This window comes from Callorhinchus milii, unplaced genomic scaffold (assembly GCF_018977255.1).
Source record: "Callorhinchus milii isolate IMCB2004 unplaced genomic scaffold, IMCB_Cmil_1.0 Scaffold2, whole genome shotgun sequence".
Taxonomy (NCBI): Eukaryota; Metazoa; Chordata; class Chondrichthyes; order Chimaeriformes; family Callorhinchidae; genus Callorhinchus; species Callorhinchus milii.
The window spans coordinates 106,935,968-106,948,557 of NW_024704743.1; the positions used below are offsets into that span (position 1 = coordinate 106,935,968).

The window sequence follows — 12,590 nt, forward strand, 5'->3', positions numbered from 1 at the left end:
TGTTGGAGATGCAGTCAATGAGTAAGGAAGCAATGAAATAATCCTTGCACTTGAGGAAGACTTTGTGTCGCCAGAAAACTCTTGTAATTTGATGATGGGATCGTTCCATCAATGGGCGCCCAGCCGGCATTATCAAGCACTCTTGAGATGTCTTCCCGACATGAAAGGCACTAAATAAATGTAAATTTTTATTGTAAATCAGATCATAAGTTTTGATAAACACAGTAAAGCCTTCAGATCATATCTTGCCACGCAGATCCAGAGGGAGGCATAGTAATGTTTCTGTATGTTATCTACAAGGTTGGAAACTTAGCACTAACTGGAAGACAACCACCCAAGTGTGTAAATAATAATCCTTGCATTTGATAAAGCAATTTATCATGTTGTCAAGACATCTCAAAGCTTCACAGGATATACTGTAAAGTGGTTTGACTTTGTATTTTGTGGGCAAAAAGCGACAGCCATTTTGCACTCAGCAATGTCCCACAAACAGCCGTGGAGTGAGTGCCTTTTTTTGATTTGGGGATTGTTGGCTGCGAGAAACTCTTTTTTCGAATAGTGCCATGGGATTTTTAATATCCAGCTGAACAACTAAGGGCTCAAGACAATTCCCCAATAAATAGAACAAGGAACTATAAAGGGTTTCAAAAATGAACTGCACAAGTTCTTGGACATTCAAAGGATTCAGTATTAGTAGATGGGATGGATCGAAGGAATCCTTTGGGGAGTTGAATAGGCAGACTAATGGACCAGTGGTTTATCTATATATGTATATATAATATAATATATTATATTATAGATACATAAAGCACCATTAATATTTTTGAAAAATCAAATATATTGTCATTAGAACCTTTAATAACAGTTTGTTGGATCTCAAGGCTTTTTTTCACACCTCAGATATATTAAAAGAAACCAATGGGAAATCACTCTGTACACAAATGCTTCCCGTGAGAGCTTGGAACGCTTGATCTCTGTTTTTAATTCATAATTTTCAGACAATAGCCAATTGCCGAGGCCAGCCTACTTCACGACTGGCGAAACACATTAATCGCTTTATGACCACTATTGGAAAGCCAGATTGATCAATAAAAAGTAACAAATGCTATTGATCTGAGGATGAATTTTGTTGTTAATGATGGGAATTGACTGCAGTTGATGAAAATATGACTGTCCAAATATGGATAACTAGCCAATTGTTTCAGTCTTTTCTGAGTGTCTCAAAGCTTTTCTCTCGTGCTTTCTCTTATTTAAAAATTTGCTAGCCCAAACAATTTTGCTCCAATTTTCTCCCTCGACTATCCTGAAGGCATTTTCCTTCAACTTGGATGGGGCTCCAAGGCTGACTTCCGGTACTTGTCTTAAGTGTCCATTATGTGAGTGACGCTATGTGAGTGTTGACAAGCTGATCAACTGTGCCAATTTTTCCTGGCTGGAGCACCTCCTTTCCTGAAGAACTCTGGGATGCTACCCCATGTGAAGGGCACTATATAAATGCATGTTGTTGTTGTAGCTTGCAGCACCATACCTGTTTATGCTGGCCAGTGGTGCAGCATTTGAATGGACCTTCCCCCAAACCATGGTAGTTTCTGTGTTGCTTTGAGACATCCTCCCGACATGAAAGGTGCTATATAAATGCAAATTGTATTGTATTTGGTGCTGTGTCAGTGTAAACACGATGACATTTAGTCTTTTCCTAAAGCAAAATTTGTGGACTAAATGTATCTTATTTGGGCAGTATTGGGTTTCCGTGCCGCCCACAGCACAGAAACAGCTCTGGTCAAAGTGATAAGTTTAAAGTTACTTAAGGTCTCCTCCTGGCTGCTAAGGCTCATTAGAAGTCTGTGAGGGAGTGAACAAGAACGTCCATTTGCATTTACTAGCTGGCCTCTGAGCTGCTTTGATCTGATATGGAGGTTAGGAAGCGATGGGCAGGTCTTTAGACAAGACTCTGCACTTAGTGATACTGCCTGACTTAAGAATGATGTTGATCTGAAGTTATTAAACACTTTGTGTCATTTGATAGATCCAGTATTTGTGACACTCTACTTGCAGTTTAATATTCACTAAATTGAAAGTGATGGGATTTACCAGCTGCAGTGGAAACCCATTATAAAGCTGTTTCGCTTACAAGGCAGGTGATCTGAGGATCCGCACTTGACTTTGGGGGGGCAGACCAGCCAGCTTTCCACACAACGATATGGCTGACTTCTGGGGGCATCGTGGAACCTGCAGGAAATTATGTTGGCAGCAACCTGATGACCCAGAAGTCAGTAGATTTAACACAGGCCGAATTTATAAGTCCTGCTGGAATTTTATCGAATCGCTTAGCTACTGGCTTAGCATGGAGAAACAGTTTGAATTTTTAAATTTTTAACAGCCACCTGACCAGGCAAACGAGATCTCAGTCTCTTCCTGAAGGACAGCATCTCCAATAATGCAGCACACTTCCAGCACAGCACTGGGGCATCAGTTTAGACTTAGATAAACTCAACGTTCGATGTAACCTTTCCTAACTTGTAAATTGAATTAAAGCTTGAAGATATGATAATTCAAGTGTTTGGTTTACAAAGAACCTCTTTGATATATTAAACAAAACCTTTGGTATCAGTAATTACTCGCTGAGATGTTGCGTGTCAAACATGGGTATTGAAGCTTGATTGCATGAAGAAATTATTTGGTATTTGCAGACTGTCAGAATCTGCAGTACAATATTTTACCAAAAATATTTTACTAATATTTTAAATTTCATGGAAACAGGAGACCGTTTGTAATTCTGCTCAGGACTTGTTTGTTACTGCTGTATCCTTCATGAGAACCCTTTTTTGTCTTGTTCTTCAGATCAGATCTCTCCTAAAGATCTCAACACATCCAGTGACGCAGTGAAGACAAAGTGCACCTGCCAAACGGCTCTCAGGAGTTAATCACCTTCTGGTGAGTGCAGTATTATTCTGGCAGCACCTTTTTAAACTCTATTACTGTGTTCCGACTAAGGCTATTTGTATTGCCTGACAAGCAGATTGTCTAAGATCAACGCACCTCACAGCATTGGGTATTGTAACAATTTTCTTGTGTGATTTCCCCAGAATGTCCACATACTTAAGTAAGACATGCACACATACATGGCATTGCCATTTGTTAATGTGACAACTTAATTCACCTTGAAACGTATACAATATTTTATAAGAGATCATTGTAAGCATCTTGTAATTAGCAGTAACATGATTTCAAATACTGTAATTTTTTGTGCAGGGGGATGGGGGAGAAGTTACTGCAGTGCGAGATGTCCCAAAACATTTAATTTGCAGACTTCTGAAGTATTTATCATTCTGGATGTCTCCAGGAATAAACACTGCTGGTGATCCCATGGCACAAATCGAAAAGAGAAGTGAATTTCTCCTGATGCCTTGGTTAACAATCCCTCAAATAAAAATGATATTTTGTGATTAGTAAATCATGGAAGTGTAGTGAGATCAATTCACAACCGTAAACTGGTCCAGGTCCCCGAACCGATTTTCTTTTGATGTTACAACGCGTGAGGTACGTTATTGGTTTGGACACTCTTAAGCATGATGATGGGTTTCAGCATGTGTCAGACACCGGCTGACTTCCAAAAAATTCTTTCTCACTTCCTGTTTTCAACTGACAAGCCTACAGTTTGCTGTGTTATTGGACTGTTTGTATCAGTTCTTTGTTCTCTTATTATAAACAGTAAAAATGCCCTTCTAGCTCATGTTGCATGCCTTCATGCACTCAATATTTGCCAATAAACATCCATAAAAAATCCATGTGTCCCAGACTTTAAAGGAATGATACTCTGATCACCTGTGAATTTACTAACCTTGACGATGTAAGCTTGTAATTGAATTTTTGTCATTCACCTCATCAACAACAAAATACATTTGTGTAGCGCCTTTCACGTCGAGAGGACGTCCCAAGGCACTGGATGCCACATCAATTACGTTTCTTGTGCTCTTAGCCTGAAGATCATTGTCTTAAGTTACAAGATTGTGCAGAATTTTGGAAAATTCTTAAATTCAATCTGCAGTTGATTTTTTGTCACTCTTCAGAAGAACAAAATGGGTCTTAAGACCATGAAAAGTTTGGGGCCTCAGGTTTCCTGTAATCACAGATACCTAAGAATATGTGAATTATAACTTGACAATAATATAATTAGTGTTAAGTGCCTTAGTGGCTAATGCAAAGTAATGGTTTAAGATCTATTAATGCAATCCATTACTTGGTCCTGTTAACCATTTTGAAGAAGTCTCGTCAGCTGGTAGATCGTCCCTGTATTGTACAAAACGGTAGGGGAAAAGGCGGGTGATTCCTGGAGTGGCTTCCTCAAGCATAGTAAAATCTGAAGCTACTTCATTGTCCAAATAGAGTGAATACTTTGGCAAAACCTTGATTGGCCCAACCCCACCCCTCCTCAGCTTGAGCTCCTTCCTTTTGATATAGTGCTTTCACCCTCAAAGTGCTTCGCAGGATATACTATAAAATATAATGACTGTGTATATAGCTGAAAAATTTACTGTATAAATTTATAGACCAGCATTGTGTGAAGACGTATTCTGAAAGGCACAGTATAAATGTAATTTGTTGTTGTGTCCTATCTATAACTTATGTCAGGCTTTCCAATATGGACCCGAAGTGTCCAGCTTTTGTATCCTCCCTCCGATCACTTGCTTTCCATATGATGGCAGCCAGCTGCTGTGGCACTTGAACTGTTTGGAGATGTGCCAGATGTTGTACATTTGACCACAGCAGCTTCTTGGAGGGTGATAACAATTGCCGTCATGTCAGAGTAGCAGATTATAAAGTTAGAATAAACTTGCTTTATTACCATGAAATACTGGTGCTTTAACACCCCTCCACCTCTCCACCCATTGGTAACGCAAGTACCCTCCTTTGTTTGAAAGACGACCCATTTTTTGCATTGTTTTTTTTCCTCCTTCCACTAAAAAAACAAACTAAGAGTAAAATGTACTGCAGATGTTTCCTATGAAAAGCAAACATTTACCTTGAGGAAAATTCTCTCATTTGCAGAGAACAAACAAAAAAAGGCACAATTTTTATAAATTGCAGGGGTCACTAACTGTGGTGCTGCAAATGTGATGCGGAGTAATCTTACAACAAATGCAGTCAGTTGCCATGGAAACACTCCACTGATTTTTGTCAAAAAAAAGCCTTTGGGGTTGATTCACTATATTAACCCTGTGCCTGCACAGTCCAGTTTCATTTAGAACTAACTTCACATTTTCTGCATCCATGACTCATTGGGGTTACAGATATATTTTTTTAAAAAAAGTGATTTAATGCCATGGCTTAAAGCAAACTACAAGCTTCAGTAACAAAAACAGAAGTCGCTTTTGTTTCTGTTTTTGTTTCAGATTTCCAGCATCTGCAGTATTTTCTGTTTTGTTTTGGGCATGCTTCAGTTTTGAGTTTGGCAGGTCAGCAAAGGCTTTTTAGCTACAAAGTTTTTTAAAAAAAACAGTTTCAGAGTGGACGTTTTCCTGCATGTCTGGTGGTGCCGGTTAACTGCTGTGGTAAGATAGCAGCTTATTGTTACTGTATATCATTGGTGGTCAGCAAACCAAATACATTTTCTCGATTGATTATTTCTCGATTTGTGTCATAAATCAAGAAACATTCAATCAAGAAAAAGCTGAAAGTGCACTGCCGGACAAGCACGGACTTGAGCGTTCTGGGATGCTGCCCCACATGAAGAGCGCGATATAAATGCAAGTTGTTGTTGTTGGACTTACCTAGACTTGTGCGAATGTTCAGGGGGCTCTTTCTTGACGGCCATGTGTGCCACTTCCTGCCACTAGATTGGCCACCACCGTATACCATCAGGAGCTGAGAGTTCTCTGGCTGCATCTGATTTATTTTGTTCTGAACTAAATGCAGGATGTCCATTAACGCACTGTGAAAAACGCACATTTTAGAATCGTACAAATTTCAGCACAGAAGGAGACCATTCAGCCCATTTCACCTGTACAGGTGCAAGCTCCCTACTAGAATCATCTACTTGAATTTCAATTAATTCAGAACTCTGCCGTCTGTATACTCGCCCGCTATAAACTCTGCACCCCCATCACACCAGTCCCCGCCAGCTCCATTGGCTCCATATACAATACAGCATTACATTTGTAAAGCGCCTTTCACGTCACATATCGTTCCCATATCACAGAACAGACCGATTTCAAGATCCCCACGCTTCTCTTCAAATCCCTTCACTCCCAGGCAATTCCCTACCTTTCCGACCTATTTTCTCCCCACTCCACCACCCGCCGCCTCTGCTTGTCCCTTGTCCCCTCTGCTGCACCATTAACGGCCGTGCTTTCAGCCACGATGCCCCTAAATCTTTGGAACTCCCTCCGTCACTCCCTCCACCTTGCCCCCTCCTTTCCCTTTTTCAGGTCTCACCTGAAGACTTTCCTCTTTGACAATTTTTTTTTATTTGGAGGATTTTTGACCAGGACACCATGAGAAGCTCCCTTTTCTTTTCCAATAATGCGATGGGGTTGTTAATGTTCACCTGAACAGGCAGGTGGGATTTCAGTTTAATGTCTTCTCTGAAAGATGACGCCTCCGACAGTTCATTCATCAGTCATGAGACTTTTCCATTTCAATTTGCATGTACATAATTGAACAGAGGTCTAAATTTCTCAGGGTTTTTGCTTTAAAACTATTGTTCTAACATTTAAGATAATGCAGAATTTTTCGAAAATTCCTAAATTAGGTCTTCATTTGGAGCCTATTTTTCATGGTTTGGAAAAGGAGCTTTCTGGTTAATATTGAATTGAACAATTTTTAAAAGTTTAAGATAATGGTTTTAAAGGTGAGACCCTGAGGATTGTCAGCAATGGATATGGTCATGATGTTTATTTGGGGAATACGCTTATTAAATTCCATTTCAAAACTGCACTTTCCCATGTAACACGATGCAATAAATATTTTATCATCAATCAGTGTTTATCATCAATCTGTTTGCACTTTTCCCACCATTCCCCACCTCACCCCCGGTTCGTCAAGCACTTTGAGACGTCCTCCGACATAAAAGGTGCTATATGAATGCAAATTGTATTGTAAAACCATGTTGGCTGGAATCACAAGCAGCGTCTTCCCATTTGCAGGAGGCAGACTATCCTCTGTTTCCTGCAAACATAAGAGCAGGATGCCTCCACCCACCCACCCACCCACCATTACTGTTCTGCTATACTAGACAAGTGCAAATAACAGTAAAATAGCTATAAAGAGAAAACCTGACAGATTATGATATGAACCTTTCAAGGATTGAACTTTACTGTTGCATTGCAAACAGCATCAATCTTCGCATTACAATGTCTGCCTAAACCATTCCACTTACAACCCGATGGAATTTTTGCGAATAATTATTCAACAAGAAGATTGTAAGTGAAATGAAAGCACAATAATTTGCAGGCATTCGGGGACACTTTTGCAAGGACCCAGAATGTAATGCCATTGTAACACTGATCGGTTGACCAGAGTGCGTGGGGGTTGGAAGGGGAGAGGTGGGTGGCTGAAAGTATTTTAAGTACTGAAATATGTATTGTGTCGTGGGAGAGTTCTGTTTTCAAATGGTAATTAATTTACTGGCAATAAAACAATGAAAATCACTTACCCTTGTAAAGGCAAACATTGAGGTTTTTTTTAGTCAGCCGGTTGTGGAAACCCAGGCCATCACCCTGATTAAGAGTATCCAAACCAACAGAGTTCCATGCATCCCATCTATACGTGGAAATTCCAGAGATATTTATTGGAATGGAATGCGAACTCTCTCCCTGGATGGATCCTGCTTACCTAATTCCAGAGAGTTATTAGGTGCAGGTTGGTAAAAGCCAAAGTTTGGAGTCGCCAGAGTGTTTGTTAGGGTACTGTTGCAGTTTAATCAAATAAAAATGCGTAGCTCGCCATTGAAAGCACTGTCTAGCAAGCTTTCTCGTTGCTTGTCCAGCTAGGATCATCTGACCCATTAGTGTCTTTAGGTTAATAAGAGCTGAGTGGGATGACACCCTGCCCCTGGTGACTTGTCTGCCCTTCCAGGTCCTGCTGATGAACCAGGCTGATCTGCCTGGCTCAGCAACAGAACTGCCACACAGGATTGGCTTGATTTTGACTCTCTGCAAACATGCCAATTCAGCTCCAAGGAGATCCCGCTTACTACACGCCCCCACCGCCCCAATAAAGCAGGATAGTGACATTGAGTGTAGTGAGGGGGTCGTATTATCCAATTATCCACCACTGCTGCACTCACAGTGGAAGCGTGCACTTTACTACGTTCCCCTTCCCCACCCACAAAAAATCGGGCAAACAGGTCAATAACTGTTGACATCAACTGCTTTGTTAAGCTGGGGACAGAATAAACGCAAGCATTTGTCCTTATTAGGTCTGCAGTATTGATGCTTGAGGTAAAGGTCAGTAAGAACCATGTCCAGATGGTGGACTCCAATGGTGAATCAGACAAGTAAACCAATAAAGGTCGATTTGTTCTGTCCATGTTCCTCCAATCCCCGTGCTCTTTTCAGCACATTGGGACATTCTCCCAACATAAAAGGTGCTTTGCAAATGTAATTTTGTATTGTATGTGGTTCTTGTTCCTTGTAAGTAACTTCTGCAGGAAGGAAAACATTAGAGTGCTGCAGACCCCTGCAGAGAAGTTTATAGAGCCAGTAAATAGCATAGAAATCACTGTACTTTCATGGAACAGCAGGAGAGCTAATATTTTCTATATCTGAATTTACATACAAATGAAGCATCTGTTCTATTATATTTTATATTTATTTTTAATATTTTTATATATACAGTATATGTAGTACAAATGGTAGAACGTTTCAATTCTGCTAGAATTTGCCTGCTTTGCCAATAAATAATTTCATCCGTTTTCTTCTCTGATTTTTATAAAGAAGAATTCTCTCCTTTAGGCCCCAGCAACATGGATCATTCCCTAGTTGGCAGCTTGGCAGCTGACTCCTGCTGTAGCCAATTGTTAAACTGTATACATGAGTGTTCTGAATTAGCTCCCAGCTTGTTTCAATTCCCTGTATGCAGGATAGTAAAGGGCTTCCACTCTGCACCTACCTGAGGGAGTCGAAAGAGGAATGAAAGATGCCTGAAGGGTATAGTACTGCAGAGCAAACACTGAGGCTAAAATAAGTTCAACAAAACTTCAGAATTTCTGGATTTTTAATACACATCGTCAGTTTAAATATAGTGCAGGCCCATTATAACACACTTCACTATAGTGTGATTTTTGCTTATAATAGGGTGCACTGTTCATTGCGCCTTGCTGTTCATGTGCAAAGCAGAAAGTGCTTTCACACATTTTTTTAAAAAAGACATCTTCCCATCCATTTGCACGGTAAACAGGAAGTGATGTTTCGATGATCCTCTGCCTTGGAAGTAATTTTTTTTTCTTTCAAAATAGAATCGGAATGGCACCGGCTGTTCTCAGTCTAACCCGCTATCGTGCGTCACTTAAGTGCTCCGAGAAGCTGCCCCACGTAAAGGGCGCTATATAATAATAATAATCCTTGCATTTGATATAGCGTATTATCACGTCTTCAAAACGTTCTCAAAGCGCTTCACAGAATATACTGAAAAGTGAATTGACTTTTGCTTGTGGACAAAATTTATAAATACAAGTTGTTGTATAATGCGGGTTGGATTTTATGGATCCCCACTAATGAGGCGGCACTAATAAGCTGGGAAGTTTTGACTGCAAACCTTTACGCAGCTGGGATGTCCTTTGTTAAGCTCTCAGATACAAGCCGTGGCTGAAATGCTCAGCATGCCTCAAGTAATACTCAGAAATGTCAACTCACTTTGAGTTAAAACAATTTGGTCTAAGATGTGACAAATAAACATATCAGCCCTGGGAATGACACCATATTATAAAGCAATAACAGCTGCAAAGAACAGCAAATCCCCAAATGTCATTGTGCAGGCAGTCTGGTACACATTTACAAAGAATGTGAACAACATAGAATTAGCCTTCCTTTGAATGGCCTGAATGGAATAATTTGCTCAATATGAAACCAGTTTGTTCAGTCTAAGTACAGTTGATGATCCAGACGTTTTTGTAAATTATTTAAATATGCGTGTTACAACTCTTATGAATGAATGTGAGGGTGGATAAGCTGTCAGCTTGGTAGCACTCTCTCCTCTGCTTCAGAAGATCGTAGGTTCAGGCCCAACATTCATTGAACGCATAAGCTAGGATGACAGTCGAGTGCACTGCCAGATCACCATCCCAATAAGGCAAATCGGATGCTGCCCTTTATGTAGCTTAGTGGTTAGAGAGCATTCGCCTCACAAGTGAGAGGACTTGGGTTCGATTCACGGGCGAAACGTTAGGCAACTTTCCTAACTCCACACGGAGTATACAGTTAATTCCCAAAAATATACAGTCAATTCACTTTACGGAATATTCTGTAAAGCGCTTTGAGACGTCTCGAAGACATGATAAGGTGCTATATCAAATGCAAGGATTATTATTACCTGGAAGTCTGGAATATAACAGTAAGCTCCATTTATATGGAGCACTGGTCAGAACTTATTTTCACTACTGTGTTCAGTTTTGGGAGCCTAAACTTCACTAGATTAACAACAACAAATGACATTTGTATAGTGACTTTCATGTCAGGAGGATGTCCCAAGGTACTGAACAGTCAGGGATTTGGTCCCGAGCATGGGGTTGGGATCAGGAGGGTAGGGGTAGAACGATGGCTGAAGGCACCGTCGGAGAGGAGAGTCTTGAGACATGCCTTGAAGGAAGTAAGGGAGGGAGCGATGCAAAGAGACTGTGGAATGGAGTTCCAAAGGGTGGGAGCAGAGAGACTGAAGGACTGACTGCCAATGGTGGAGCGGGCCAGGCGAGGGATGAGGAGCAGGCCGGAGCCTGCTGAGTGGAGTGAGCAGACAGGTTGATTTGGTTAATAACTAGACTGAAATGTATACATTCCTCAGAGAACTGGAGGGTGATTTAATTGAAGTATTTAAAATAAACAAAGGAATTGACAGGCTAGATAGTGGACGTGTCTTCCCATCTGGTAGAGCAATTAATTAATATTTGTGGGCGAAATGCAGCAGCCAATTGCACACAGCAGTATCCCACAAACAGTCGTGGATTGAGTGACCAAATTATTATTGTTTTTTTTATTCCTAGAGATGCTTCCTTTGGATTAGATGATGAACTGAGGTCCAGTCTCCTTATCCTTGGGTGAACGTTAAATATTCTTATAGCATTATTACAGTTTAGAAAAACACAACTGGTACAAAGAGAAAATGCTATTTGTAAATGTTACCTCAACTATGAGAACATTCATCCTTGTCAAAATCAGCGTACTTATTTTTTATTTAAAATTCACAAACTGTGATACTTTCACAAATTCACAAACTACAAAGTGAATTTTAATAACAAGTTTACATCTGCTGTATCTTTCTCTCTCTCCCAAATATAAAAGGGTATGGGGAAAGGGACTAAATGGCTGTAGGATCAAAAGACTGATCATAATCCTTGCATTTAACATAGTCAACAAGAGGTCTCAAAGCGTTTGACAGAATACACTGTAAAATGGTTTGACTGTGTATTTTGTGCGCGAAACATCAAACCGTCCAATAACTACATCTTTCTGAGTTTTCCCTTGTGATACCTGGAGCAGGTCCATGCGCATATTTTTATCTGATGAAGTGAATGATTAGAGAGGTCTTGGAGTGGAAATAACTTCAATGTATTTTGGAGGCCAAATGACCATCACTACTCTTGAAAAGTGCTTCACTGGTTTTACTGTAAAGTCAATTATTGTTAAGTAACTGTGTTTTAAGGCCATTATCGTAGGCGAATTGGCTCACAGCAAGGTGAAGTGGTGACCAATTTTAACTGAAGGATTTTTAGCCAAGACACTGAGAGAAACTGACATTTATGATTCTATATCTAAATTTATTAATTCATATGCAGTGTAAAGTGATGTTGATGGGTCAATCTTGCCCCAGATTACCGCAAACTTTGAGTTTATTACTTCTCTGTTCTAATGGTAAATAAAGAAATGTATCCAGCTGTTGTCTCAGATGTTAGATGGCTTTGATTCCCAACTGGAGACTAAATAAGCTGAGTCTCTGGGGTGCCCGTCACTAGACTCCTTTGCCACCGTTGAGTGAGTTGCAGAGATTGCACGCCATTGGAAAGAGTGCGGAGCAAATGTGTCATGCTCCAGTTTAGAAGAAGTCTGAATCCTAGGACAGGTTGAATTTCAGAAAGCATGGTGGGTTACACAGCCACATTGAGGGTAACCTTTGAGAAATCCACTGCTCGGAATATCCCAGCCTCCCACATAGTGAAAAATAGCTCATAATATTAATGATAATCCTTGCATTTGATACAGCTTCTTGCACTTAAGGAGGATATATGAACATGCCTCTCGGGACTTACTATAAAGTGTAGTGACTGTGTATTTTGTATGCAAATGCACCAGCTAACTTGTCCCTCAAAAACCCATGAAGTGGTGGATTACTAATTTAAGGAAGGAAAAGAGTTAAAAGGATTGAGCAGTGATTTTGAG

General features: G+C 40.3%; 1 protein-coding gene across 5 annotated transcripts in view; it reads left to right on the forward strand.

Annotated features, from left to right (window-relative positions):
• fam110b (family with sequence similarity 110 member B) overlaps positions 1 to 12,590 on the forward strand; it is an 88,792-nt gene that overhangs the window by 42,819 nt on the left and 33,383 nt on the right. For all 5 annotated transcript variants that reach the window (XM_007896697.2, XM_007896698.2, XM_042332353.1 and 2 more), the window contains exon 2: positions 2,842 to 2,934. The gene's annotated coding sequence lies outside the window, so the exon portion shown is untranslated. The remainder of the gene's footprint in view (positions 1 to 2,841; positions 2,935 to 12,590) is intronic.